This window comes from Macrobrachium nipponense, chromosome 21 (genome assembly GCF_015104395.2).
Source record: "Macrobrachium nipponense isolate FS-2020 chromosome 21, ASM1510439v2, whole genome shotgun sequence".
NCBI classification, from domain to species: domain Eukaryota; kingdom Metazoa; phylum Arthropoda; class Malacostraca; order Decapoda; family Palaemonidae; genus Macrobrachium; species Macrobrachium nipponense.
In genome coordinates this window covers 64788683-64815661 of record NC_087212.1, presented here as the reverse complement: position 1 = coordinate 64815661, position 26979 = coordinate 64788683, and the positions used below count along the sequence as shown (strand labels likewise).

At 40.8% G+C, this 26979-nt stretch overlaps 1 protein-coding gene across 5 annotated transcripts in view; it reads left to right on the top strand.

The window, feature by feature from the left end:
• LOC135198091 (beta-1,4-mannosyltransferase egh-like) overlaps positions 1-26979 on the top strand; it is a 127726-nt gene that overhangs the window by 86288 nt on the left and 14459 nt on the right. For 3 of the 5 annotated variants that reach the window (XM_064225525.1, XM_064225527.1, XM_064225528.1), the window contains one exon: positions 25020-25110. The gene's annotated coding sequence lies outside the window, so the exon portion shown is untranslated. Of the gene's footprint in view, positions 1-12839; positions 13201-25019; positions 25111-25588; positions 26010-26979 lie in introns of those variants that run through there. The other 2 variants (XM_064225526.1, XM_064225529.1) reach the window with 2 other exon arrangements.

Sequence of the window (26979 nt, the reverse complement as noted above, 5' to 3'; positions counted from 1 at the left end):
TATATAAATTGATCCCTTTTTGTCTGACGAACTGGCGTAAGCCATTTTTTCCCTATTCTGAGAAAACGGGCTTTAAAGATTTTGATATTCAGACCTTGTAATTAGCTCATATTTTGAGGAAATTTGGTTTTGAAGATGTTTCAACACAAACAACTGAAATTTTGATGTTATGAGAGTATCAAAAACTGAGACACCTTGGCTGGAAAACTCAAAAGGTTATTTTTAAAACAGGTACAGATTGAGGACGGTATAAGGGCAGTGTCTCGTGTGTTCGAGTAAGGTATTTCAAACACGTTAGCTGTTAACGGTGCAGATTCAGGTATATTCCTTTTGATCAAGATTGAGTACCTTTATATTGGCTGTTATTACGTGGAATTCTTACGTGCGTGAATTGAATTCGTGGTAACCATTCTTCAGTGCAACTGTCAAGACTAAATTTATAAGGCGGTTTAGAATTTTTTGTTAGATTTATGTTCTTTTAGCAGGATGTTTTTTATGTTTTCCTGTAAAAGAGAACTACTGTCTCGGCTTTGTAGTCCGTCCGTCCGTCCGCACTTTATTCTGTCTGTTATAATTTATACCGCCCATTCATAGATTTGATTTGAAGCGCCTCAGTGGCGTGATCGTTATGGTCTTGGCCTGCCACCTTGGTGGTCGCGAGTTCGATTCTCGGGCATTCCGTTGAGGTGTGAGAGAGATGTATTTCTGGTGATATAAGTTCACTCTCGACGTGGTTCGGAAGTCACGTAAGCCGTTGGTCCCGTTGCTGAATACCACTGGTTCCTTGCAACGTAAAAACACCACACAACAAACAAACATAGATTCGATTTAGATATATAATTTTAAGTATTACTGGAGTACATTATACCGGCAAAGATTTAAAATTGGGATTTATTATCAGTACTGCTTACTACCAATCTTGTGATAAAGCTATAACGTTTACATCTATAGTGATGTAGTGTTATCACCATAATGGCGTAATTGCAGTATAGTTCATGTAATTATATGTAGAGAACGAAAATTTGGGATAGAACTATATTACTAAAACTTGTTACTTGTGAGCTGCTCCCTACTTCTTTGTATTTTGTTTGAGAATTTCTATATGAAAAGTTGTTACTTGGACCGCAACATGGGGTGGTTTATTAAGAGCAAGGTTTTCAAGTTGTGTGAAGTGATGATTCGTCAGATAATTCTCCGTCGAGTGTCCCGTGAGAGGAGGCTTGGCACAATTCAATCTCCTTCAGCGCCCCACCAAACCTTCTTGAAAACTCGCTGCCTCAGGCATGCGCTCTCTGCCCCTGGCCTGGGCTTCTCCTGCTCCCCTTTTTATCTTTTTAGTTGTATTTTCCTTTGTTTTCCACCTAGATACTTTCAAAAGGGCAAATTTGACCTCTTTTCGTATCCCCGTAGAGTACCTCGCGAGGTGCACTGTAGGTAATCCCTTTCATTCGTTTTTACTCCGTCTCCTTTCATATTCTCATTTTTCAGCCTTGCTTGTCACCCTCTCCTTATAATAGTTTTATCATTATTTCCAGCGCTAAATGACCTTATAGTCCCCACCTTTGGTTTTCGGCCTAAATTATACATTCCAATTTCTGCTTGCTTTTCACAAGAGCTTTTTTATATATATAGTTGTAAGCTATTTTCATTGCATTGTTTTCATGTTTGAAGTTGGTGGTTGGTACATAAAGAATTTTTTGTATTCACAGTGGTTGAACTACTTCCTTCATGTCCGTCGTTTATAACCTGTCCAGATTTTATCGTAGTAATCAGATTTCCCGTATTTCTGGACATACCGGTACTTGAATGTTGTGTGGCGTGTTAAACTGCTTTATGTACGTGTGTACGACTTGGTAACATTGGGTATTCTTCAGGATGTTCTGGATATCAGTTGCCTTCTAAGAAACGCTTTGTCTTACTCAAGTTAAAGGAAGTTTCCGCTATTTATTACCCTTTTCGGGTTCTGCGGATTACTTCAAAGGTAATCGTTAACATGCAGATTAAAAAGATGACGGCACTAGTGGCTATTGTTGTTTTGTAACGTTATTACAGGCGGCGCACAAAAGTTTTTGGGAAATAAAGGGCAATTATTCAGTGCTTCATTTGCATTTGTTGGCTCGTAGCCTGAAGTGTCTGCGCTTTTTAAAGAATTGTATCCATTTATTTTGTTCATTCTTTCCATTTGCCTCTTCTTTTTTCCCCCTCTTTCAAAAGTTCTTCCTTTTTTATCACTGTAGAGTCCCGTCTAATAAGCGCCTCAGTGGTGTGGTTGGTATGGTCTTTGCTTGGCACCTGGGTGGCCGCGAGTTCGATTCTCGGTCATTCCATTGAGGGGTCAGAGATGTGTATATATAATTACATGAACTATATATAATTACATGAACTATACTGCATAAAATTACATATAATTACATGAACTATACTGCAATTACGCCATTATGGTGATAACACTACATCACTATAGATGTAAACGTTATAGCTTTATCACAAGATTGGTAGTAAGCAGTACTGATAATAAATCCCAATTTTAAATCTTTGCCGGTATAATGTACTCCAGTAATACTTAAAATTATATATCTAAATCGAATCTATGTTTGTTTGTTGTGTGGTGTTTTTACGTTGCAAGGAACCAGTGGTATTCAGCAACGGGACCAACGGCTTACGTGACTTCCGAACCACGTCGAGAGTGAACTTATATCACCAGAAATACATCTCTCTCACACCTCAACGGAATGCCCGAGAATCGAACTCGCGACCACCAAGGTGGCAGGCCAAGACCATAACGATCACGCCACTGAGGCGCTTCAAATCAAATCTATGAATGGGCGGTATAAATTATAACAGACAGAATAAAGTGCGGACGGACGGACGGACTACCGAGACAGTAGTTCTCTTTTACAGGAAAACATAAAAAACATCCTGCTAAAAGAACATAAATCTAACAAAAAATTCTAAACCGCCTTATAAATTTAGTCTTGACAGTTGCACTGAAGAATGGTTACCACGAATTCAATTCACGCACGTAAGAATTCCACGTAATAACAGCCAATATAAAGGTACTCAATCTTGATCAAAAGGAATATACCTGAATCTGCACCGTTAACAGCTAACGTGTTTGAAGTAGATTTTGGAACGAATAGACGTAAAATGTAATAGGACTTACAGTTATTCAAGTGTTAAGAATTTTTATAGTCGCTGTTGATCGTATTGTTTGCTTTCTTTTCTTCAGTAATAGTTGCTTTTATTTTCAAGCTCACTGATCACGGCAAAGGTACAGCATTTAAATCGTTTAAACCTGGGTTTGCTTATCATGATTTCGTATCGATACGACCTCATTTACTTTTGATATGAATACCCCTAATCCCAAGGTCTATGCTTATCTGTTCCTGGTTTACTCGCACCCGGATGAACCGCTTCTCGGGGAACGCAGGTGTGCGCCCGCCTATCTTTTCGTCGTTTAAATATATATTCTTATCGCTGCTGCTGCTGCTTTCGCTGGTGGCTTGGCTTAAGAGAGAGAGAGAGAGAGAGAGGAATGTAAAATTTAATTAGAAGGGCTCGATAGTTGGCTTACTGCCTATACACGATGCAGGTGTAGGTTATTCTTGAAGAGGCCGAACGGCTCTTCGAACGACTCCCTCCCTCCCTGTTCCTTCCTTCCTTCCTTCGCAGGGATGTAGTTAACAAGATGTATGTCGGCTATCATAGTCATTCAGTGTTCCCATTCACTAGGGTCAAGAGTTTTATGATGCTCTTCCATGCAGGCGTCTTGTTGTTCCGCGACAGATTAAAAAGACGCTACGAGATCACACTATTAGAAAGGCTGTCATAGGACTGGCCTCTACAAGGCGGGATGCATGTTAATGTATACATCAATGTAGTCTCTGTCACCTTCTCTTGCGTATTAACATGCAAGACCGTATCGACGCTCGCTCTATTTTTTTTTTGCTTGTTTGTTTGTTTTGTTATTCCAAGCCCTCATCAAAATGTAAGATGAATGACCCGGTACAATAGAGCGCCTCGGCTGCAGTGACACTCCCCTGCCAACGCTGCCAAAGGACGAGTTCGGGAAAGAATTGAAAGAAGAGGAAGCTAACGGGAAAAAAAAAAAAAAATCTACCGGCAGTTTCTCCAGAGCTATGTTTGACCAATTAGATATGGTCCCTTATACTCAACTAAGGTATACCCAAGTGCCTTATAAAATAATGTATATAGGAAAAAACAAAAGCTATAAATTCAGGGGATGATTTTGGGTCGGTCGTGAATAGCTCTCTCTCTCTCTCTCTCTCTCTCTCTCTCTCTCTCTCTCTCTCTCTCTCTCTCTCTCGAGGGGTGGGGTGCGATGTACATCTCAGCAATGCAGATAAAAACAGTGAAGAATTCCTTTGCTGGCCATTCTGTCTCGTACGGCCGAGCATTATTGTAAAAAATCCCGATTATGCCTTCGCCCTGGCGGACGCTGAAATCTCCCAAAATCGTGCGGTTTTTTACTTTCGAGGCATGATAACTAATCCCATTTTCGAGGCATGATAACTAATCCCCATTTTCGAGGCATGATAACTAATCCCCATTTATTGTCGGGTAAGGATATTAGCATAGTCTAATCTGGCGTTATTAAATGCTTTGATGGCGTCCAGTGATTCATATAATACTGGGAATTATGAGAGAGCGAGGGAGTGGTTGGTTCATAAGAAAGTATTCCCGATTACCTTGTAGATTCGACGCCTCAATTATTGGCAATTGGATCATGACGCAATCCAGCCCGCGATTTTATTCACAAGGCACAGTCTCAGGAACGAGTCATTGCATCACCAAGATCAGTGGTGTTGATCGTCCCCAGCAACGTTCATTTTTTATACTTAATCGGAGATGATTCAAGGCTGGCCTATATCCGTCCCGAGGTGACCGCAAACGCATGAAAATGAATCTTTGTAATGACTAATCCTTGACACTAGACTTGTAAATGAGAGCAGACTAATGCATTACCGAACGGCTGTCAGTATTTTGATACAAGCTCAGACATCACGTTGAAATCATTACTCAGACTTGTCATACCAAGAGTCATCGAATTGTTGTATAAGAAAATAAGAGGTACTCTAGAAGTTTTCGAGAAACGATTCTGAAACACAGCGTAGCATAATGGATTTCGTTTAGTTTCCTAGAATGCAGTCCACAGTCCAAAGTCTTATCTTGAGGAGTGCCACGTATCGTCAGAAGGACTGCAACGTTCCATGTGAAATCTGTTCAGTGGCTTTCAGAGACACGGAGCCCTTAAATATGATACCTTGAAAGGAACAAGAGAGGACGTTGTTCCTAACATTCAACATCTACGCAATGCCACAAACCTCACGAAGTCACATCCTGTAATCAGAAATATGTTTTTGAGTTTTTCATTAGCTACAGCGAAAATAACTAGAGCAATTTTCCAAGGAAATAAGCCCCTGGATTATTTTATCAGTGAACCAAGACGTATAATGTTGGTCAAGTGTTCTCTGCCAAGAAAGATCTTAATTCTGTTACGTTTGGCTCAACTTTAATTGCAAAGTTACTCGATGAATACTCAAGGGCGTCGCCTCTTTTTGATACTTACGAAATTTATGACTAGGAATATTTGGATTTTGGCCCCGGCCAGAGAGAGAGAGAGAGAGAGAGAGAGAGAGAGGTCTAAGCCCTATTTAAGGATTTTAGAATCCCCATTTGTGCCTATTGCAATTTGATGAAATTCCCAGAGAGCGAGAGGAGTCGTAGCCCTTTTAATAAGATAGAATCCAGTTGTGCTATTGGCAATTTGATGAAATTCCCAGGAAAAAGGCGAAAAGAAATACAGTGACATTAACCTTAATTAAATTTTCAACATTGTGAATCGTGACTCATGCTATCCTCACCCCCCACCCCACCTATTCTCTCTCTCTCTCTCTCTCTCTCTCTCTCTCTCTCTCTCTCTCTCTGGTATGCTACGGACTGGTTTACCTTACAGGTTTGTATGCCTCTGTTGACCAGAACTTTGAATGTTGTATCTGGTTATTAGTCGGTTGTTGTGGGTCTTGCCTGAGAGAGAGAGAGAGAGAGAGAGAGAGAGAGAGAGAGAGAGAGAGGAGTAATCAGGACATACACAATACTTATATATATATATATAATATATATTGCTGGGTATTTTGCTTCAAGGTTCAAAGGAATGGCGTACGTACCTATGAATACCAGTTCGAGAGTTGAAAAGATGCAGTTTCCAAAAGGTAACCAATCCGTAGGATAATAAATGTGGTTGTCCTGGATAGGACTCAAGTCAGAAGCCATCCATAATCTATACGTCGGTTCAGAAAAAGAGAACTCCATTGTGTAGTCCATTGTAAAGAGCGGACGAGAGGAGAATAAAAAGATACAAGATGAAAGAGAAATAAAAAGGGGGGAAGAGAAGAGGTGATAGACCCCTTCTGCGCTACTCCCGCTGTTCGGTGCTGAATAAATGGCTAAGGAGAAAGTGCCTAGGACCGAAGTTGCTGAAGATGGGGGTCAAAGGACCGGCGTATTTATATATGCTATATATACTATGTATGTGTGCGCGTGAGGGAGAGTGGAGGAGAGATGCTGTCGCGTTGGTGCTCATTTGTTTGTATGGTTATTTTTCCGATTTCTCTTTTTATTCGTTTTTGGTGGTTTCAGCATGACGAAACTCGTTATGATTGTTTGAGACTCGTTAAGCGTTTTCGTTATCACAATGATCTACAGGATCAGATTAGATGAATAGTCTGTAAGAAGAGTTGCACGTTTTACATCGGAGACCTTGAAGCGAACACGTCATTTATATGACCCGAATGCAAAGTCTAAATTTCTCGGAAGTCCTTTGAACGGAGAAGGACAGAGAGGCCGACAGGAGGCCGGGCTGTGTTTAAACGCCACAGGTTATTGATTGTAAGGTGAGTAATTCCCCTCCTTGCTTATTAATGGTTCCGGTGAAGTTTTTGGTGACATTTCGGGGAGTCGGAGCATCCGGTAAAAGGTTGAGGTTGACTCAGAGACTCTCTCTCTCTCTCTCTCTCTCTCTCTCTCTCTCTCTCTCTCTCTCTCTCTCGTAGAGTAAACGGATATGCTCTAGTATGTTGTGTGTTTGATTTCTCCAGTTTCGATGAGATGCATTTAAATAAGGAATAGACATTATATTATGATATTTATTTATATAAGCATCCCACTCCCAAGAATGAAAACAGGCCTTGAAATCTGTCGATTTTTAAGGGCATTATTTATTGCAACGATGCCGAAGGGTTCTTCGTAGACTAGAATCGATGGCTGTTGAGTCTCCGTCTCCTTTGTGTTTGTTTGAACCGAGGAATTGGGCTTTGTCCAGACGCGGCCTTAAATGCCAAGTTGCGGCGGTTAGATAAGAATGACGCAATGGTGTTTTTTTTTTTTTTTTTTTTTTTCTGCTGGAGAGGAAATAATGCTCCATTGTTCGCTGGATGTATGTTGTTCTGTTTTGTCGAGTGCCCAAAAAAATCCATGATTTTACGGATGGGCAATTTTTTATCTGTTTGCGCTATGATTTTTTTTTTAATCTGTTCGACTGGAACAAGATTTCTTTTTTTTGTGAGGTAGGAGCCATGCCTCTTTTTATATATGTTCAATATATATATATATATATATATATATATATATATATATATATATTATATATATATATATATATATATATATATATATCCATATATATATAATATAATGTATACACTTGACAATTTTTTGTCCTGTGTATCCAGTTACTTTCAAAAAGTAATCCCTTTAACTCTTATAGGCCGGGCTAAGTTATGCATCAAGAATGCTGGGCAAATAGGCACGACGGCCAGAGGGTAAATCCTCCTTGCCCCGTTGATTTAACCTAAAAAGATGTGAAAATGACCCTTAATAATCGGTCTATTGAAGCCTCTAAGGACTCTCGAGGCGGTTCTTGCGTCAGCGAGATGGGGACTTCGAGGACCCCTCCTTCCGGTGTGTTTTCCTTACGAGGAACTTGGCTCTTTGGAGATGGAAGTGGCCCGATTAGCTAAGGGCCTCAGAGGAAACGAAAATAAACTCCCTTTCATTTCAGGGGAGAGGCTCCATGGGGGGAAATGGTTGGTGGGAATGAGTACTATAGTAGATTCACTTCAACTGTGCTTTTGATGTCTAGGCCAGTCCCTTACGACGCTCCTGATTAGCTGTTGATAAGCCAATCACAGGGCTGGACACTCTCAGTCTCTCGAGAGAGTTTACATAGGTAGGATTTATGTTCCACCTCTCCTCAAAGATACTTTTGAAAGACATCCCTCAGGAGAGGTGGAACATAGATCCTACCCGTGTGAACTCTCAAGAGAAACCGAGAGTTTCCAGCCCTGTGATTGGCTTAACAGCCAATCAGGAGCGTCGTAAGGGACTGGCCTAGACATCAAATGCATAATTGATATGAATCTACTATAGTCTCTCTCTCTCTCTCTCTCTCTCTCCTCTCTCTCTCTCTCTCTCTCGCTGAAATTGAACGGGAGCGGCGTGGCTTTAGTGTCCGTACTTTTTACTTAAATGTGGTTTATAAAAGTGTTTTTGAGAAGAGATTTTCCTTGTGACCTTTTTTCTGCGCCAAGCACAGATGTTTGTTGGGCATGACCCACTTCTAGCATCAACTGGGGCTTTCATTCTGAATATTGGACGGTTTTCTCTTATTTCGTTCAGCCTGTCTTAAATGTCCATGTGCAGAGGACGGCCCAGTGGCTGTTGCATCATCGATTAGTTACAGCGTTGATCGTCCTCGTTTGCCAGACGTTTTGATTTTTATTGCCAGGCTCCATGAAAGGCCCTGGCGACGATCCAGTTGACTGTTATTGTTTTTGCAGTGTTTTCTGTTCATAATGATAATTTCCCCTTGATAAATATGCCCTTCACGCAAGTTTTATATATATATATTTTTTTACATCAAATATATTTTGCCACAGTCAGATGTCAAATCTAAATCCGTTCATTGATAATAGCTTTTTGTGCTTTTATTTATTTTTTATTTGATATCTTGAGTCGATATTGATGTCCGGCAAATGGCTCATTTATGAAAAATTAAGGAAATAAATGGGTAGCAGTCAAGTGGTTCAAATCTTAACGCTCGTCACATGAAAGGAACAAATAGAACGCGAGAGTGTGTAGTTGGTTGGGCTCCGTCATAAATTGATCCTAAACATGACACCAAAATGCGGCAATTTCAGCCCATCCTTTTATCAGCTCCTCATCATGATGATTTGTGACCGACTGGATGGAATCGGGCTCATCTGTATCCGGTATCCTTCCTGGTCACTCACTCACTTGTACCACTATCTTGCAACGAAGACCTTGGACTCACTCTCTCTTCTTATCGTTTTTGTTTCTGAAGAGACGCCAAGTGATATACTCGGTAGAATATGGGAAAAGATGCCTTACTGCTACTACTATGGATCCATCTAGCATTTAATATATACAAGGTGTGCTTGTATCACACGCTAAACTTCCCAGTACCGACAGCAAATGATAGACTCGGTAGAATATATGAAAAGATGCACTACTACTACTAGTACTGTTGTGGATCCATCGAGCATATCTGTCCATGGTGTGCTTGTATCTCAAGCTAAATTTAGTGTGTGTGTGTGTGTGTGTGTGTTTTTTTTTTTTTTTTTTTTTTTTTTTTTTTTTTTTTTTTTTTTTTTTTAAGTGGTCAGTCAAGTGAATAGACTCGGTAGGGTATGTGAAAATATACAGTGCTACTACTGCTATGGATCCACTAAACATTTCTGTTCATGGTGTGCTTGTATCTCGCGCTGAAATTACAAGACATTACCTCCGTACCGGGAATACACCTCTCCATGACCCAAGGTCCTTAGACATAGTAGACCCCTCCCTGACCTTATGTCAGTTAGGAAAAGTTTCCAGAAATTAGATTTACGATACGATTAGGAGTCTCGGGTCGTGTCAATATTCTTAATCATAAATATAAATTTTACGAAAGAGGGCAACATGACCACACTGTCATTTGACAAATTCACCCTAATTATGCCATCCCCCCCCCCCCCCTTCCAAATCATTCATTACGCAGCAGATTCATATCGAAATGGAACACAGTCCGGGATCTCGTCCACTGTGAACCTATTTAAGTAATGCAAGGAGGTGCAACGAGCTCAAACTTGTTCTGTCTGGTGTAATCCAGAGTGATATAACGAACTCGTTTTAATTTCATTGAACGACATTTTACGTTTTTATTTTCAGCATGATTGCCTGAAAATTCTCGAGTACTGAAATCTGGATACGTCTTGATTGCTTCGGACCACGGAGAATTTTTTAATGGGATTCTCTCTCTCTCTCTCTCTCTCTCTCTCTCTCCTCCTCTCTCCTCTCTTTCTTCCTTCTCTCTCTCTCTCTCTCTGTCCTTGACTGAGTCCACGTGTGACCGGGGGCAGTGTAAAAAACAATCAAGAATTTTCTTGGAAAAATCACGGTCGTTTCAAAAGTAATGGCGACCTTTTCGAGGCAGCCAACATCCGGAACTTCAGCCGCCTGAATTATATACGTATATATTCACGTCGAGTGAGAAGTACTCTTTTGATTAAAAACTTTTTCTGCTACCACGTGCGCGCCCGCACACATGTTTAATGTACGCGAATATACCACTGAACGCAGAGACATTTTATAACTGACAATGCCGTAAATTTACGATTTTTTATCCCTCGTCATTAAGGGCTTAGCTTTCGATAAAGGTTTGTATTTGAGAGAGAGAGAGAGAGAGAGAGAGAGAGAGAGAGAGAGAGAGAGAGAGAGAGAGAGAGAGAGAGACCTTTTATGGTCATAGATTAACTTCGAACATAGTGGTGTGCAAAGGAGCAAGTGAAATTTTATTTGATTTATTACTTTATGAATATGAGACTGTCAAGCCAAGCACTAGGACACTTTTGGCCATTCAGTCAGTGTTAAGGGAGTGAAGAGAGGGAGTTGGAGTGGTTGGGCGGCAAGATCAAGATAACCGGAAAATAAAGATATTAAGATGCAATAATTCAAACCTCACAGTTGCACCAAGAAGTAAAACTTAGAGGTGTTGGACAGCAAGATTGAAGAAAGGAAGCCGGGTCGATAATTTATTTATATCTATGTCTTATTTACTTGTTAATTTATCTTTATTTTCATCGCTAGTAACTGATCTCTTCTCTAGTATATATTTCCTAATATCTTCTGTAACTTCTTTCAAACGAACACCACAATTTAGGAAACTTGAATTTCAAGTCAGTGGCCATTGTAGGCTTCTTCCGTGTGGTTTATTTAAAGAATGATAATGGTAATGAAGGTAAATTAGAAGATTAACAAGAGGTGATCCGACCTCCAACTTACTCGGGACGCGTGCAACTTTTTCCCCTCCTGCAAAATTTATAAACATATTCTTGAAGTAAATTAAAACTTGCTAAAATCTACCGTCAAGTAGATTCTTGTTTTATCAGCGAAAGTAAAAATAAGTGATATTTTATTTCATTTTTCTGTACTGTTTAACACGCACAATATTTATTTTTCATATATTCATACTAATAAGTAAATCATATATTTATTTTTTACATTTTCATTCTATTGAATAAATCATATTCATAAGTATCCTATCTTAAAATTCCTGTATCTTTAACTCAGCGCGAAACATCTGTTTCAGAACTTATTGGCCTTTCCTCCCCTCCAACATCAACAACAACAACTAAGTAGTGTGTAGGCTTACTCCTTGAGTTAGCGAGAAGTGGGTGTAGGGAAGGGCCGAAGGGACGCAGTAAGTGCCGTTTAGTAATGCAGGTGAAATGCAACGCGCGTTTTAAGTTAAACTTTAAAAGAGTTCTGGCACCCCTGCGTTTGCACCCGGCGTAAGTATTATTTGCCGGATCCGTTGTACCTTGGGCGTCCCGGGTCGAAACCTCGTGAGTCAAGAAAGTGTGATCCATTTCATTGTGATGGGTCCCCCGATGGGGTCTACGGACCGGGACAAAGATTTTGATATCGTTACGACAAACATTTTGATATCGGGGTCGCTAAATTTAATTAAGTCATTACGTTTAGCCGTATAAATGTATTATTGGCCGATTATGTATAGTGGTCATTATATTGTAGCTCGTCTTTCAGATTTTTTTTATGGTGGATTTATGAAAACCATCCAGGAATTAATGTTCAAATTGAAAGATGTGGAGACCGCCTCAAGTGAAATTGAAAGCAAAAATCGCCCATGATATGATTATGATGGATTTCCCGAGATGAAAGGGTATGACAAAATCTTGATCGCCTTTGCGACATAAGTCGGTACAGGTACCAAGATGGAATGAAAGAGTAAAGAAACGGCTTGGATTATTTCGAGATAAAAGGGATGCAAACTCTTCTTGAATCCTTGAACTCTCAGACCTTCCATGTTAATGGTAGAGTGAAGTTGTGGCTAATCCTTCGAGACTCAAATCATAGCACTGACATGGAATCACTGTGACTTAGCGGGGGGAAATGATGGAAAACTACTTCCATTTTGTGGGCGTGGTCGAGTGGTGTGACGGTAATGACGCATGAATCCATTGAATTTGATTGTAATTGGTCATAGCTCAGTGCGCAATATCGTGGGGGAAACAAAACTGGAACTTTTGTACCGAAATGGATTATCATACTCCCCTTTATGATGGGATTGTGATAAACCAATCGGTACTTTTATCAGCTATACAGATTCTCTCTCTCTCGCTCTCTCTCTCTCTCTCTCTCCTCCTTCCTCACATATATAACTTGGACTCATTCTTATCGCGTGGGGCTGGTTCAGGGGCGTATCCGGTTTGCTTTGGATAGCGATCGAAAAGTGGGAAGTGTTCAAAACAGAGGGACACGCCTTGGCGGCTGGTTGACTCACGCACAAGATCAAAGTTTTCCCGGAGTCGGGCCTCGGGACTGAGTCTGACACTGATTCAGTCAGTCATGTGAGAATGGCCAGGCAGGGAGACGCCTCTCTCGATCGCTCGCTCGCTACTCTTCCCGTCCGAGTCCTTCCTTCGCTGCTGTGACTGGCAGTCTCTCTGGCTGCGTGGCACTACTCGGGTTTAGTTTGTGGAGTGACAGTGAGGTGGACGCGTTGCTTCTGCTCCCGAAGTGTATTTGTCAATGATAGATCGCCTCTACCGGGAAAACTGGCGCTACTTCGCTGTCGATGAACGTTTTTGTCTTCGTCGAGTAAGTGGGAAGACCGTGTAATGATATTGTGTTGTCTCAACTATCTGTGAAAATGCTACCTGGAGAAATTGAGGATTAAATTTCCCACTTTTTTTGTGTGTACTTTTTTCGATGGTATCAAGTGTAGAGATGTGAAGTTGTGAGCTACCTCGAGGGCCCACATTACATAACTATAATTAGTTACTGCATCTGACGTGTTTTGCATGTATGTGTTGCGAGTCCTTAGGTAAAACATTCTCGAGCCAGAAGATTTGTTGGAACCCAAACCATATGCGTTTGTGCTCTATCAGTTTTGCTGATCGCTTCATGACTTCTGCAAGTTTCTGATAATTATCTGTGGTACGTCGGGTCGGAGTTATTCTAACGGAACTGAGGAATCTAATGCAATTGCATATGAAAAGAAATTTGCCAGGGTGGGAGGCTTGGCAGGTTGATGTTTTTTTATTTCTTGTTTTATTTTAGTTTATTTTTAGTTATCTGCTTAATGTTATTTTATCTGGCTTACTATAGTAGATTCATATCAACCGTGCATGTGATGTCTAGGCCAGTCCCTTACTACGCTCCTGGTTGGCTGTTGATAAGCCAATCACAGGGCTGGAAACTCTCAAGTCTCTCACGAGAGTCCACATGGGTAGGATCTATGTTTCACCTCTCTTTAGAGAGAAGTCTATCAAAAGTATCCCTGAGGGGAGGTGGAACAGACGTCTTGCCTATGTGAACTCTCGAGAGAGACTGAGAGTTTCCAGCCCTGTGAATGGCCTATCAACAGCCAGTCAGGAGCGTCGTAAGGGACTGGCCTAGACAGCAAATGCACGGTTGATGTAAATCTACTATAGTAGCCTTATGTTTTGAACTTTTATCGGCTACAGGAAACGTGACTATATATACTTATCCCGGAAAACGTCTAACTACCTGCTTTGTTTAATAAATAAAAAAATAAAAAACACACAGATAGTAGCTGGTCATTAACATAACGTAACTTTGTATCCAGACAGTAATCAGCTTGCGACAGCTTGCATCCGCTCCACCTGAATTACCAATCGAAGTGATTGAGAGAGAAAAACACGAGGGCAAAAGCAGCAGCAGCAGCAGCCTGTCAGAGCAAGCTTGCTGCTCTGCCTCCGCTCTGCGCATTGTTGCTCCCCAGTTCTCAGTTCAGGTCTGCTGTGCCTCGCCTTTGTATTTTTTCCCCCAAAATGCTTTTTACCGAATTTTCGTTGTCGCCAGAACTCGACAAGATGTGACTTAATCATCAGGAAGATGTGGGATTATATCATATTGCACAATATTGGTTGGTTGGTGACATGGGAGAAAGTCTGCAGGATAGTGAGTGAGATATTGTTTGCAAGGGGACGTTGCAGCTTCTTAATAGTGATAAGAAGCCGCAGAATGGCGGAAGAGCCTGAAGGCGTCGGTGTCATGAAATTTTACAGGTGTTTGTAAGAGAAAACGAGTAAAAAAATGCGCCGGCGTTACTCTGACGTCATCGAGTTTTCTATAAAGCGTATAATGCTGTATAAAACTCTCAGCCCGTAGGTGGCCTGTGTTGTTGGGACTTGAAGCGGTGCCAGACGCAAGTTCATGGCTGACTTTAACCTTAAATCAAATAAAAACGACTGAGCCAGAGGACTGCAATTTGGTAAGTTTGATGATTGAAGAGTGGATGAGCAACATACCAATTTGCAACCCTCGAGCGGCCGAGCCTCAGTAGCTTTTAAGATGTGAGGGCGGATGGACTGACAAAATGCCATCTCAACAGTTTTCTTTTACGGGGCACTAAACAAGTATGTGTCTTTTGCACTTATTTGGCCAAAGCCTGGCATCCTTTCACATCCAATATATATATCTTCCATTGGTGATTTCATTTCGTAATAACATTCCATCGTGGATTGGTCTTTTTATTTCATTTTTCATCTCATCTTCTCGCCTCCACGAGGTTGAACCTGTGCGTCTTGAGTCGATACAGTTGTACTCCAGATCCCAGTGAAATCGATGAGACTTTAATGCTGTTGTGGTTTCATTTACTTGATTTAAACAGCTCTCTCTCTTCTCTCTCTCTCTCTCTCTCTCTCTCTCTCTCTCTCTCTCTCTCTCTTACTGGGAAAGACTACAATCCTTAAAATTAGATAGTCTAGAAAGGAGAAGAGAGCGCTACATGATAATTCAGGCATGGAAACAGATAGAAGGAATACCCGAAAACATCATGGAGCTAAAAATATCAAAAAGAGAAAGCAGAGGTAGATTAATAGTGCTCAAAACTATACCAGGAAAAATAAGGAAAGCACACAGGACATTAATCCACTACGCACCAGCATCGATAATGCAGCGTCTATTCAATGCGTTGCCAGCTCATCTGAGGAATATATCAGGAGTGAGCGTAGATGTGTTTAAGATAAGCTCGACAAATATCTAAGCTGTATCCCAGACCATCCAAGATTGGAAGATGCAAAATATACCGGAAGATGTACTAGCAACTCTCTGGTAGACATTAGAGGTGCCTCACACTGAGGGACCTGGCAACCCGAACAAGATGTAAGGTTCTCTCTCTCTCTCTCTCTCTCTCTCTCTCTCTCTCTCTCTCATGAAATAAACTGCCACCAGAAGTTGTCAACAGCAACAGTGTGGAAGAGTTTAAAAGAAAGCTAGACAAAAGCATTAGGACACTGAATGAACAGTAAAACCTGCTTCCTAGAGACAAGTGAGCACACGATGTCTCCTTCGGATGGACTAACGAGCCTTTGAGACATCCTAATCCTTGTATATATATATAATATATATATAATATAGATATATGATATATAATATATATATATATATATATATATATATATATATTATGTCCCTGTGTGTATGTGTATGTATATACAGACAGGTAGAGCTTTCACTAAAGCGTTTTTCTACCGTAGAGGGCAACTTTATTAGTGTAACGGTTTCTCAGCAACTGAGTAGGGCAGCTAGGGCTGATTTTTCCAACCCCACCCTTTCCTTGATCTCGGCTGATGGTGTCACCCAAGCAGAGCTGAGTCAGTTGGTGGGCAGCTGGCTCCAATAGAGAACCCCTGGCCTCGAGAAGCGAGTTTAGTACCCAGTCACTGACCTGTGTGCTGTTCATACTTGTTAGGTCACGGATTCATTTCATTGAACCTTCGAATTCCAGTAGATGAAATAGCATGACAGCTACCAGGACCACTGAGGCCGACCCCCCCTTTTTTATGAACTAAGTCAGACATTATCAGAATTTTAGGTATATACTTGTCTTTGGTGTGGTTTTAATCCTGCTATTTGAACATATATATATATATATATATATATATATATATATATATATATTATATTATATTATATATCATACATACATACATATATATGTGTGCGCGCGCGAGCGCTTATGTATAAAATTGTCATGCATTTCTTTTACTTTGTACCTTTTCCCATTTAGCACTTTTCAAGGGACAGTACTTGCATTTTGTATAATGACGAAGTGAGCAAGGGCCTTAAACAGGGAAGTGAGAATATGTAAAAGATAAGAGGCGCTAAATGAGATGGTGTTCCTTATCGGCCCTAAAGCTCAGTGTTGGAGCTTTGGATGGCAACTCCTGATACGAGATCTTTTGGGGAATGGAGCGGCCAGGCCCCACAAGAAAGGGAGGATGTTTCACACCAAAGTCTTGGTGTTGTTTCATAGGAGTCGAGCCTCATTTGGAGGTCTGTTGAGGAAGCTGGTTCTCTTCGCCATGTTTAATTAGTGTTCCTCTTCGTGTTGAATTTGATTCAGTTTTTCATTTTTTTAAAAAGGTTTTATCTGTCGTTTTTAAAGATTTAAAGTGTGAAAGTGTTCGTAATTGCATGCGTTAATGAACGTTTTTGATAAATTTGATGAATTTATTTTATTTTATATTCATCACGTAAAACGCGACTGACGGCGTCGATTACATGTAAATGAATCGATCGGCTCTGTTTTCTGATATTACAAAAGCATACTAACGGCATCAATTGCAATGAACAAAAGTAATGAGGCTCTTCATTCTATTCTATGTCGTGATGGTAGAACTCATTCTTATTTTGCTTCATTTCGCTGATAAACTATCAACTTCTCTCTTCCCATTTCCAAGCAAGGGCTGACGCCAGGAGGGAGTTGCTATCCCAGCCCCACGACCTTTCTCCTCTCTCTAACCCCACCCCCCCACCCTCTCCTGCCCCTCCCTTCCAGTGTCACTGGATTACATTGCCAACCCCGTTGGCGTTTATATTAAGTACCAGCCAGTCCACGCGGAACACTATAGGAATTACTTAAGGTTCTTTGTAACGTCGCTTCGGCCCTTGTTGTAACCCCCCCGCTTTTTTTTTTTTTAACTATACCCCCATTGATATCCTCGTGCTTCCATCTTGCTATCCACCCTCTCTTAACAGTTGTTTCATAGTGGAACTGCTAGGTTTCCCTGCTGATACACTTTTCACACCTTTGTACTGTCAAGTTCCCTTTCAACGCCGAATGAGCTCACAGGTCCCAGCGCTAGGTATTTGCCCTAAATTCCCTATTCCATTCCGTACCGGTCAAACCGAGCATCACGTTTTAGGTTGACCTGTGTTGAAGGGAAGCCAGTTCTTGGATTGGCGCAGTTATTGCTACTCCCAGTGCCTCTTTGACACGCTTCAAGTCGGGGCTTCTGTAGAAGCTGAAGACCTGCATGAAACTGGAACTAGGAACGGCAACTAGGCTCTTGTTGCAATGGAAGTGCAACATAACGAACAGGGGCAATTTCGTGTTGCTTATTGAACGCAGCCTGTCAACACGAAGGTACGGGCTCACCTAGGCTTAGCCTCAAGCACCACCCCCTCCCCCTCCTCCTCCTCCATCCTCTACCACCGCCACCACTACCCCTATAACTCTTGTGTCGTAGTTTTATGATAGCATTTGTCTTCAGCTCTCTCTCTCTCTCTCTCTCTCTCGTCTCTCTCTCTCTCTCTCTCTCTCTCTATATATATATATATATATATATATATGAATATATATCTATATATATATATATATTTATATATATTATACATATATACATATATTATTTTATTTTTTATTTATTTATTTAGTTATTTATTTATGTTACATAAGCGAATGGTAGTTAATACTTGTGCTATTAAGAACACTCAAACAGTAAAAGGTGTTTACGTGGGTGTTCGTTAAAGTGAAGATGCGGTTAGAGTGCCATCTTCTATCCTTGTAAGGGGTTGTCATATAAGGATTGGAAGATTGTTTACTCTCACTAGTTAGGTAACAACAATTTTCCGATACAGTGGGAGATGTCGTCAATGATTCACACCGCATTGATGGCGAGATGGAAAGGAGGTTTGAAAAAGTCCCTGGCTCACTCTACTTTTATTCCATATCGATTGAACTGTGGACGGGTCGAAGCTATTGATCTGTCCTTGTGGACGTTAGCTTAATGCAGTAAGGAAAGGGACTGACTGGCCCTTGGGGTTTGCTTCCAAGACAGAGAGAGAGGAGAGAGAGAGAGAGAGAGAGAGAGAGAGAGAGAGAGAGTTCGTGGAGGCACAATCCGCCCTGGTGATGCCATCGGTCGGGAGCCGAATACATGACATTTTGCAGGAAAGAAAAGTGAACAGTTTGGGGCAGATACTTGGTGCTTCGTTTCAGGAGGACGAAAATGACCTGCAGAGATGGGTTATCTCAGCGTTGACGCAAATCTTTCAGGTTATATTCATAGTAAGGTGGCGAGCAAGAGTCGCATTTTGGTCTGCACGCAAGTATCTTATTAAAGAAGAAAAAATCTAGTTAGTACTGTATCCGTTATATTCTAATTTCCCTTTTAAAATAAATATATATATATATATATATATATATTATATATATATATATGTGTGTGTGTGTGTGTGTGTGTGTATGTATATATTTATATATATATATATTGAATTATTTTTCCTACCAGAATTTAGGGGAGGTGGGGGAAAGAAGAACCACCACCCTCCTCCTCCTCCTCCTCCTCCTCCTCCTCCCCTCCTCCTCCTCCTCCTCCTCCTCCTCCTCCTCCTCCTGTATATAAAAATTGTGAAGGTCATAGATTTTCCCGTATCTATTATCCAAGCCGCTCTGGGGAACGGTTATCGAATGAGCGTGTAACTCGTTAAAACCCCCCCCCCCCCCCCCCACATCTCTTCTCTCTCTCAAGTGATACCAGTATCTATAGGATAAGGTGGTTCTACTGCCAATATTAATTTTACCTCATTTGTTTTCGTAGAAGGGCATTGTCTGTAATTTACGGCGAGGCAAGTAAAAAACTTCCGGAGGTATTTTTCCACATGCAGTGAACGCCCACTTCTTTGGCCTCCGAGGCATTCATAGGAGTGTTCAGTTCTGATAAAAATTACATAAGTGTTTTGGTGTTGATATGGGCTCGTTCTGAAATGGAGTTGTCGATTTTCTTCTGCTTATGCCGATCGGCGTGACCTGGATAACTATGAGATCGTTCTGTGTTATGTTGCTGGGGGTCAGAAGCCTTGTTATCATAAGAGGACCTTATAAAAAAAAAAATACTTTGTGCTGCGAGGTAATTCAGCATATTCCCCACCAATATTGTTACAGTTTTTTCAAGACTTGCAGCGCAAAAAATATGAATATATATATATTATTAAATATATATATATATATATATATATATATAGATATATTTTATATATATATATATGTATTTATAATTTATAATTATATTATTTTTATATATATATATATATAGATTTATATATTATATATAATAATTTATTTATAAAAATTATAATATATGTGTGTGTGTATATTATATATATAATTATATATATATATATATATATATATATATATATATATATATATATATATATTGTGTGTGTGTGTGATTTTGGGTTATGAATACCAGGAAAGAGGGAGACCAAGAAAGAGATGGAAGTACTGTGTGAGAGGAGACTTACATGAGAAGGGCCTTGATTGAGGCAGAAGCGCAGATTAGAAATAGATGGAAACGGCTCATCCGAAACGGCTACCCCTTATATAAAAATGGGAACCAGGTAGGAGGAAGAAGAATACCAGGAAAGACCTTTAATGAGATGTGAAAACTGGAGCAGGAGGGCTCGAGTTGTAGAAGTGGAGGCCTAGGTATCAAGAGACCTAATGGAAATTCAGGTGTGAAGTAAAATTCGAAAATCGGCACATCTGATGACAGGAGGTGACTGCAAAAAGGTCGAGGCACACAGGGACACTCCTCCTCAGTCCGCCACTCGGTAAAGACGTACCATTTTGACCTTTGTGTTTGTCATTCTCGGTAGACGGGAAACTTCTCGTGCAGTCTAGGATGAAATTCAAGAACAAATAAGGGCAAGCCAGAATAATGGAACTTTTCGTAACCGACCAGTTAGATTCTGTTTACTTATATGCTGCGATCGATTATAGAGAGTGGCTTGTCAAGTATGGGCCCTGTTACCTCATCCTTCTCTCCTTACGTACATATATGTGTGCGGGTGTATGTGTATTTCTCCATATGCCTCGCCTTTTCCTGTTAAATGTGGGTGTCGGCGGAACGGTAGAGTAGTATTTCCGTTCCCGGGAAATGTCAAGTGAAGAAGTTGCTCTAAACTTGCGCCCATTTCTGAGCCACTTGACACCAGCGCCTATTGACAGCTGGGTTACCTTGTGATCAGGCAGCCAGAATCAAATGGTAATCCAGTGCTTTACCGCTCATTGCCCTCTCTGCCACCTGCTATTGTGACTGGTGAAGTGTGGATAACCATCTCGCTTGTGCTAATAAGAAATCTTATCAACAGGACGTTACAATTCCCTCCGCCCTTCTTATGCTTCGCATTCTAACGCTTTGTTGATATTAGGGCCTTTCCTTTCCATTTGTCCCTTACAGCGACCCTACCTACCTTGGTCGTCTCGTCCCTCACCACTCTTCTAGTTCCTCCTTGGACTAGTGGGTTACGTGCTCGCCTACCGAAGTTAGATTTCCCACTCTGCCAACGTGGAACCAAAGGAATGCATTTCTGGTGGTTAGAAATCCAATTCTCAATATAATGTGGTTCGCATCCCACAATAAGCTGTAGGTCCCGTTGCTAAGTAACCAGATTGGTTAAAGTACGATATACTACGTAACCACTCTAACCACTCTCTTCAGATGGCCGAACCTTCTCAAAATACCGGGCTCATCCTTTCACTTGCGCTAATCTTTCTACCAGCTGTACTTAGGTCGAATTCTCCTAAGTGACGTGTGGATGTCGAATATGCGAATGAGAGAAACTAAATTGAAACGTTTGCGTTGTTCGCTCTATAACGTGTAGGGTAGGGCGGGAGATAGGGTGAGAGGTAATGAGAAGTGTTCAAAGGATAGTTTTCAGCTGAACTGGATTAGTGTATTTTGAGATGGCTCGGTCATCTGGAAAGAATGGAGGATTGCTTGGTTGCAAAGACTGCTGGATTCGGGAGTCTTGGGCGGGAGGCAGAGAGCGAGACCTATCGGCTTAATAGATGGTGTGAAAGAGGTATTGGAAAGGAGAGTTCTTAAAAGTTCAGGAGGAGAGTGGGTGCTTGCTAGGTAGAGGAGAGTTCTGTGTGTGCGCGCGCACGCGCGCGTAGGTGGTTTGAATGATTGCTGATGAGCTCTGCTGAGTTGTATGGGGCGATTGGTTATGTCTGTGGAGAGGGAGGATTCATACAAAGTATTTACCAGAATGGGGGAGTTTCTATCTACTTTGGATTCATACATTACTCAACAGTTCGTGTGCGAAAGTATAATATACTAAGGCCAGCCTTTCACAGAATTAATTCTTATATGTAAAATATGAAAGCTCGAAAATGAGCAAATTAAAAAAGGCATGTATTATAGAACGCGTATCAAATTAAAAACAGTATTTTTAAATAACCAAGGACAGCTGCTGTTTGAAAATTCAGCAAAAATTCCCCGATGACTACACACACACACACACACGTGTGGTCATTGTTGTCGACAGTTTTGATAAGTTTGTTTGAAATTGATTACGAAAGCACCTCGGCAAACTGAAAACTTCAAAATTTGATTTGTTGGCTCTACCAACTCATATCATTTGTTGTCACCTTTTGAGCGGATGTTCTGTAAACAAGCGATGGAGATTACTGACGAGTTCCTTTTGAAGCGAAGGTGGTAACCTCACTCCCTTTCGTTCTCGCTAAATTCATCTCAGCCGCCGAGTGAGTGCCCTTGCGAAACGATTACAAATTCAAACTTAATGAATCTCTCTCTCTCTCTCTCTCTCTCTCTCCTCTCTCTCTCTCTCTCTCTCTCTCTCAGTGATTAAGCGTCTCAGACGTGTCATATTAGACGAATTCTGATCTGTTTGTTTAATCCCCTCTTTAGCCTTCATGAAAGGGAAGGCGTCCGTATCTAATGTAATGGCAAATGACTTTTGCTTGGTCGTCATTTTCTCATTGGAACAAGATGTTATATCATCGCTTTATGTTATATTGTCTGTACTAGTTGCTAGTCTTTCATTTGTGTCTCCCCCTCAGTGGCAGCAGGTGAAGCGAATCTCAATCGATATCTCTTGATCAGTGCATAATCTTTATTGCCTGGGCTCCCGGGCAACGTATTTAGGCCACGTTGGGAAAGATTCCTGGTGTGGGTTTTTCCTGACGGTGGGTTGTAGCAGATGCAAGGGAGGTTGGCGCCCCCCCCCCTCCCCCCACCCTCAACGACGGATTATCCATTTGTCTTCTTGGCCTGGATGGTTTACATACCTGTTTATGAAGCAACAAAGACAACGGAAGCAAATTGCTGATTCTGATTATTCGAGCAAGTAAATTATAGGTTAAAAAAAGGAGTGAGTATGAAAGAGATTGTAGGAAATGTGTGGAGCAATTCGTGATGCAATTCGTGATGAAGGCTTGCATCGTTGACCCCAGTGTTTTGGATTTGGTCAATGAGAGGAAGGCGGGGCCGTTTGTTGAGGGCAGAAAGTTCCATTTCTTCGTTTCGTCCACAACGTGACGCAGATACAAAGCAACTGAGATTGCGTTCCTTGTTCCATCGCTCTCCCTCAAGCAAGTCCAGAAAGTAATGTTAATCATATTCAAAGGCATTTGTTGGGGGGGTCTTTCAAGAGAATTGAAACGTGATAGTGACTCTCCTGAATTTCGGCCCAGGAGCCTCGGCACTAGGTCTGATGATAACTTCTTAGCAGTGAACGGAAGTCCATAGTAGTATATGAGCCAGGACTAAAACAACTCGAGTTGGAGATAACTGTGGGTCCGCGTCTTGCTAACATGTGAATCTGCTATGAAGGTGGTTCGTGTTATTTGTAAAATTCACTTATTTTGGAAACCCATTATGAGAAGTAGGACCAAATGATTATATATATATATATATATATATATATATATATATATATATATATATATATATATATATATATATATTATATATATATATATATATATTATATATATATATATATATATATATATATATATATATATATATATATATATATATATATATATATATATATATAGATATATATAGATAGTATAGATAGATAGTATAGTCGTTTAGGACGTCAACAACTCTCAGAAATTCTGTTCCGGCTGTCAGGAGACTATTCTCTCTCTCTCTCTCTCTCTCTCTCCTCTCTTCTCTCTCTCTCTCTCTCTCTCTCTCTCTCTCTCGTACGCTTATCTGTGTTGTAATAGGATCCTGGTTCGACCCCCCGGCGAGGTAGGACCTGTGCACGTTTCTTAACCGCTTGTGCTACACTTAGCCTAAGCAGTGAATGCATAACTGATGGTTAGTCCAGCTTGAGGTCGCAGCTGCGAATACAGTTGGAAGATATATATATATATATATATATATATATATATATATATATATATATATATATATATATATATATATATATATAAAAAACTTGAGTCACGAAAATTTAGACGTGATGGAAAAAGCTGACAGCTGTTTCAGCCATTCGACCATTGACACACATGGGATTCTTCATGGCTGCAAGATTTAAAATGTATCTACATTCCTACTTATCAGGAAACAACAAAAAATTGATTGAAAAGGACTCCAGTATGTAAATTTTACATTTCAAGGAACTGAAGAATAAAAACATTCACAGACTGGGATACTTCTCCGTGTTGAAGGGTAGTCTTTATACAAATTAGTCAAGAAAAACTTGTACACAACAAAAGGTCCATCTGCTGTTGATAAGTTAAAGCAAAACAACAACACATTACCGAACGAAAGAGCTTCAGAGTCACGTTTCTTTGAGGGTTTGTTGTGGTAGTATTTGTCTCTGAGGCTGACATTGATTTACCTTTGGGTAAACCTATCGTAGAGGTTGTGAAATATTACTATATGAGGACATTTTGCGCTTTAGTAAAGTATGTGAAAGTAAGGCTATTCTTCAAATTATTTTAGACTGGCGAAAAAATGGCGCTTACACTGAAAGCGGTAGAGAGACCTTTTCTTTCCTTCAGTAGAATGGTGTATGCATTTCAAATATCTGTGTGTTTTTGGTGCATTTGAGAAACCTCTCTGGAATGCCTGTAAACAATTAACAGGAAACTATGTGTCTTTGGCTGCCAGGTGAAATTTTATGAAACGACTGTTTAGCCATCTCTCCTTTATGGAAGTGAAATGTGGATGTTGAATGAGAATGAAAGAAAGGTGTAGAAGTTGCCTAGGTAAACTGTTGACAAAACATTTGTGGCGTATGGAGGAGAATTGAAAGGGGGAGACTGTGGAGATGATAATATTTGTACCGTGTGTGTTTTATTTTAATGCTTTCACTGCACTTTTCCTTTGCAGGTGTTTTGAGCGGGACCCTCGGCTGAAGCATTGGACAGCCATGAAGATGCGAAGATAACTATTAACTCTTGAACCTTCACGCAGGAGGGAGGTGAGTCGGTTTTCCTTCGAATTCACTGATTTCGCTGATAGATTCTGGGAAGATATTTTTTGCTTAAATACTGTAGCATATAGTAGAAAGACAGAGAAGATTAGGTAATGTGTTGTGTGAAGGAAGAGGCGGTTGTGCTCTCTGCGGCGTCTTGACTTTTACGGGTAAAGTATGAGAAGATGATGTTGCGTCGCTGTGTAGAAGTATCCGGTGTCTACCAGGAGTTGTACACATGATAACTTGATTCACTCTGCATATCAACGTCGAGCTGATGCTGCATCCCCCTCCCCCCTCCCCCCTGCCCTACCACCTCAGTCTCCCGAACTCCCTCATGACCCGACCTGGTCCTCCGCGTGCAGACGTTGTTGCCTCAAGTCATGAGGTAGTATGAATCACAAGGAGTGACGGAGACTGAGAGCCTGCCTGTCTCAGTCTATCCCTGGCCCGGTCAGTGAGTGTTGGAATGCTGCAGCAGGCAGCAGCACAGCGGACGGCCGGTGCAGTGGTACTCTTCTCCTCCGGGACAGCTGACTTTGAATGGACGCGCGTTCTCTTTTCTCGTATTGTGTTCGCGATGGAATGGACCTGTTTGTGATGTGTTTCATTGGTTAACTAGTGCGAACCGCATATAAATTCTGGTGTTTTAGATTTTGTCTGCAATGATTTGGAGTATATTCGAATGAGACACCGCTCGTTGTAAAAAGTGCTTAACAAATTCTGTGACTGGACGCCGTTTTATAAAGGAAGTGGGCCTCTTTACCCGTTTGTCTGTCTGTCACCGAATTAAAGTGTGTGTAGATCTTGTCTTTTTCGGTGGAAGTTACAGCTCGGATCGATATATATGCTACAGCATTGCACTGGCAGTGATGGGTGAAGTTCTTTTGTGATTTTGTTAACAGGTAAATATGGTTAAGTTTTGGTGAAAGAACTTTGTAGTCATTTCTATTTTAAGCTGTGATCAGAACAACCTGGACATAGGCCTGTCTTTCTTTTCCTAATTACTCACCGGTATCTGTTTTCCTGCTATTTTTACGTGGGCCTTCTTGTCGTTTTTAATGAAACTGTCAATATAATAAGGGGATTTAAATTCTTAGGGTAAAAAATGCAACGTAAACCGCGTAACGTTCTCGATGAAGATATTGTTGCTGTTGGAAAGTCCCTCAACCTTCAAGCGTTACTTCCCTTTATTCATTTCGTGTGATTTTTAAATGAACGTCAGTGTGTATCAATGAAGAGTAGAAGGGGTCGACTCATGCTTGTGTTGGGATGACGCACGGTTCTATCCGGACCGTGGGATGACGGTAGGCCCAAGGGTAGGCCGAGAGAAGTTGCGCGCAAGCGAGGGATGGTTCCTGGTTCCTAAGCGCTCATTCCACAAACACGGTTGCGGGCGCACTACAAAGTTTATGAGGTGCTAAGCTTTATTCCCTTAATTGTTTACTTTACTCATTATTTAGTTTAACTTTACTTTGTTACTTCAAAATGTTTATTTTAATTTGTCTATTATCCCTTTTTTGCAACCAAATTAACCCCGGAAAAATACAGATATTTCTAAATTAGATACAATCCAATATTTCTACTTTACTTTTACCCCAACTCCCTTTCATTTCTTCTTTATAAGTGAGGCAGAGCCGTGCTACTTAGCTTTGACATCCATCGCTTTCCTGGTTAAGAACATTCTTAATTTTGAGGGCTATCCTTATACATTCTCTCAGTTTTCTGTTAGGGGATATCAGTGTCCCGAAATTTATATCCTGATCTGTTTTTGTAGCAGCGAGGGCCGGAAGAGGCAGCGGAAACGCTTCCTCTTCTGCCTCAGCTCCCAAGAAAAGAAGTGTTCGTGAAAGCAAAGGTTGGAGTCTGTGGAGG